At 39.7% G+C, this 4,453-nt stretch overlaps 1 pseudogene; it reads right to left on the minus strand.

Moving 5' to 3' along the window:
- LOC102002878 overlaps positions 1–4,453 on the minus strand; it is a 12,011-nt pseudogene that overhangs the window by 4,945 nt on the left and 2,613 nt on the right.

The raw sequence follows: 4,453 nt of genomic DNA on the forward strand, positions 1-4,453 counted from the left end.
GAAAAGTGACTCTCCTTCTTCTAGCAGCCATCAACTATCAATAACTACTCAGCTAAGAATGAGACCAGGTAGCCCCTCCCAACATGTGCTTAAAATTAAGGCCCAGTAAATAGCTTCAGGAACAGTTCTTTTCCATTGTTAGACTACAAAGCACTAAATATGTGAAACTCCGCATTTGCCATTGTGAGTGGTTTCTAACAAGACTGAATTCTGTGCTTGTATTGCAAGGTGACATATTTAACATGTAGTTTGGGCATCAAAGGAAAGTAAAAAATTTCTGGCTTTAAAACAAAAGGTAATGCATTGTGAGAGAACTGTTAAAAATAAAATATATTTAGCTTTCTCTAAGTAATGGCCTTATGACAGCCATCATATGCACACACTTAAACAGGGTTTGGCAAGCTGAAGCGGTTATTCTCCAAGCAGTTAGTTTGGATTTTCTTATGCTAGCCATAGATCTTTATGTCTTTGGTTTCTGTAGATTCAGAAGTCTTCAGTGACCCTGTCAATGCGAGTCTGGCACCTTCAAGGAGTTATGTAAGACTTAGCACTTTTCACCACGAGATGGAGCTGATGAATGAAGTTTTCTCTAAGGGAGCAGAAATTCCTTAGTTCATCCACTGGTGAGCAATCATGTTCTGTCTTTCTTAGTGGGAGCCTGGAGGAAATCCTTCTTCATTTTAGGTCACTGGCTAAGAGTTTTACCAATCCAACTTTTATAGGGAGATTTCTTATTTTTTGTTATCATGGTCAGGATTATATATTTTTTTCATCAAGTATTATCTTTTTAAACTAAATGGCTATACTTATTTTTGAAAAGTAAATTGCAAGCAAAAATTCTAGCATTTAAAATGAATTTCAGGCAACTGCAGAGTCTATTTCTAAATAAAATAGGAATCAGAATAATAGAATAACGGCTTGTGAGAGCAGGTGTAACCCTAGAGTCCTCCATGTAGGGCGAGTAAACCAAGCAACGAGTCACCTAAGGCCATACACCCATTGGGCTCATGTTCGGAATATCAAGGAATGAGTTTCGACTGGTTTTTTCATATTAATATTTGATTTCTATTCAAATTCTCTGCTGTTTCTTTACTAATGGGTAGGTACTTGCCATACTCAGTTCCTTTTATTTAATTCAGGAATTAGCTGCACAATTCACTTAGGTAGATATCTGTACTTAGGTATACATGTACAAAATGACTTTGATTTCTCAGCAGAAATCAAGTCTTCTTTTTTTAATATTTATTTATTTATTTATTAATTATGTATACAATATTCTGACTACATGTATGCCTGCAGGCCAGAAGAGGGCACCAGATCTCATAACAGATGGTTGTGAGCCACCATGTGGTTGCTGGGAATTGAACTCAGGACTTTTAAAAGAACAGGCAGTGCACTTAACCACTGAGCCATCTCTCCAGCCCCCTCAAGTCTTCTTCTTAACATGAATATGGAATATTAAGTGAGATGTAACTGTCTTCATGAAAAGAAACATTAACTTTCTATGGGAATGGGCACAGGGTAGGAGGGAGGAGAATGAGGGAATTTGGAAAAGACACATGCTAGGTAAAAAATGATATAATTTTAGTTGGCGACTCATATCTTTCAAAGTATTGATTTTCTATAAGAGTGTGACAGCTATGCCATGGGAAAAAGAATAGTGTTCATATTAGTGGAACAACCAAATACCCATGCCAAGTATTCTCTTTCATGCAAAATTAACAGAAATGGATTGAAGACTTAAACATAAGAAGGCTTACATATAAATTGTCTTAACTTTGGTTTATGGCAATGCCAATGGTTTCTTAGAGACAAGACCTAAAGCACAAATAATCTAAGAAAAAATAAGTTAAATTTATTAAAAACATCCCTTCTTTGCCTCAAAGGGCAATGAAAATGCACACGAAAATAACAGAGTAGTCTGCAGAATGAAAGAAGATGTTTGCAAACTGTACAAGAGGCTTTTATATAAAGTTGTTATATAAAAACTTTTACTAATGGAAAATAAGAAGAACTCAACTGAAAACAAGCAAAGGATTTGGATTTTTTTTCCAAAACAGAGAAATAGTAAAAGTGTTATCTGGAAAAAGAATGCCAGGTCTCCCTACCAATTGAGAAATGTACATAAACAACAACCATACAATTCACATGGCTGTGTGTTGGTGACACACAACACTTGGCAGGTAGAGGCATATAAATCTCTGAATGCACTACAGAGCCAGCATGCACTACAGAGCAATTTTCAGGACAGCTGGGGAGACACAGAGAAACCCCTTTCACAAAACAAAACAAATAAACAACCCCAAAGAGGTAAAGAAATAAAAACCAAACCAAACCAACCAACCAACAACAACAACAAAATAAGAAGCTGTTATCCCACATTGTTATTATCCCATACCACTTAGGCTGATAAAATGAAAAGTTGATACAAAGTGTTTGCAGCGATGTTATGAAACTGCTCGTGGGTGTGGCTACTTTGTGAAAGAATTTAACAGTTTCTGAAAAAGAAAAAAATAAAGAAGAAAAACAGGGTGAAGGGTTAAAGAAAGAAAGTAGATACAGAGTTCTTTCTCTAGACTATATGGCCACTTCATAATGGTTTCTGGTGGTGGCATTATTTAAAAACTTGTGGTGAAGAAACGTTTTGGCAAGAAGGCAACACTTGGTACTTATTGAAGAAAGATTGAATAAAGCACCAGAGCCTGGATCTACTTTCTCCTCTCTCGTCTTCTGTGTATGTCCTTCCTCTGGTATATGCATCAGCGTGTGTATTTCCTACTCCAGTTCTGCACATTTCTGTGGAAGATACACTGAATGCAAACCTTGGCTCTCAACGTTTTCCTGAAAGTCGGCAGGGAAAGCTCCAGTATCCATGGGGAAGGTATGCAACAGTTGCTAATCAGGGGCCTTGAGCTTCAGCAGAGCTCCGAGTGGAATCCATGATGACGGGCAGACACATAACTAAAGATACAATCCTTATGGTTGTCTCCCACCTCCAATTGAGAAGACTCTTTGAAGGGATTCTCCGATAAGATGCTAACCAGTGGGTCTTTACAAGGCCCTTTTAACACATCCTTGGTTTTGGTTAGGTCATCCGCTCCTGTCTCCTCCCCATCCCACTGCTCCCATCCCTGGGTGAGCTCTTACCTTCAGTACCTCTCTCTCTCTCTTATCATTACATATGTTCTACTGCCCCTCCGCTTAATTTTTCTTTTTAAGTTGGGTCCTGAGATAATAGGCTCCCAAAGGGCTTTTTATGTCCTCTTCCTTTAAGTGGAACCCCTAAGTTTTAAGTGCTAGTACCCACTATCTTTCTCCTGTGTCTGGCCAGTTTCTGCAATATTTCTGTTACTTGTCGTTACTATTTTTTAAGTAAGCGCACAGGGTAAAGAATTTCGTTATGGCAGCTACAGACACACGTGTTGTCTCAGAATGTTCTAGTTTGTCCCCCTTCCCCAGATGGCCTCTCCTCTGGGCTACTCTTGCTGGTTCTATTCCTTCAGTCAAATGATCGCTCTCCCCATTCTGCTTTTCTATCCCATGTAATGCCTTTCCCTTTCTTCTTAAGACCTCTTCCTCCTCTCTCATAACCTGATTTCTGATTTCAGTACCTTCACACAGAGAAACACAGGCACAACAACATACACATCATTTCACTGTCTATGATATTTTAAATGTATTCTTTGAAAACTTCTCTGATGTAACCAATGCATCTTGATCATATCCACCCCTGGCTCCCTGAGCTATCTGACAATTTCACGCCACCATTTAAATTTTTCTTTAGTCATCCCCTGAGTCCAGTTGGTGCTGTCATGTGCACATGCGTGTAAGACTGCCCACTGGGGCCTTGGTACCAAAGCAGTGATCAGACCCTGAAAGGAAAGTGACACACTCTCCCTCAGCTGCCATCAACTTCCAGTACTATCTCAGGTAGGGGTGGTTGAACTATGGGGAGCCCTCTCCATCCATGGTTGGATTTTCTATCTCCCCCTCTCATCTCTCTCCAGCTCCCCCTGAAAGCCTTTGTCTTCCAAACTAGCTCCTTCTTACTTACATTAAATCTTTAAGGAATTGACGTTTTAAACCAACCCTTTAAGGATGTCATGCAGTGTGTTTTGATCACCCTCACCTCCAATCCTTCCCTTTAACTCCTCCCAGATCTACCCACCACCTCCCTACCTACTCAACTTTATGTCCTCTTTTTTTTTTCTTAAAATTTAATATCCTATTGCCTTCCAGTTTGTGCTTTCTACTTCTGGTTGGGCCATCCAATGGAGCCCCACCCTTAAGAAAACTGACTCTCTTTCCCCGAAGTTGTCAACTTTCCATACCTCCTCAGTTAGGAGTGAGGGTTTCTGAGCCACTTCCCACTCCGTACTGGACTGTTGACTGCCTTGATCTTGTGAAGTTCTTGTGCAAGCAGGCACAGCTGCTTGCTGTGGGTTTATGAGTG

The sequence above is a fragment of the Microtus ochrogaster genome, linkage group LG12, assembly GCF_000317375.1.
Source record: "Microtus ochrogaster isolate Prairie Vole_2 linkage group LG12, MicOch1.0, whole genome shotgun sequence".
Lineage (NCBI taxonomy): Eukaryota > Metazoa > Chordata > Mammalia > Rodentia > Cricetidae > Microtus > Microtus ochrogaster.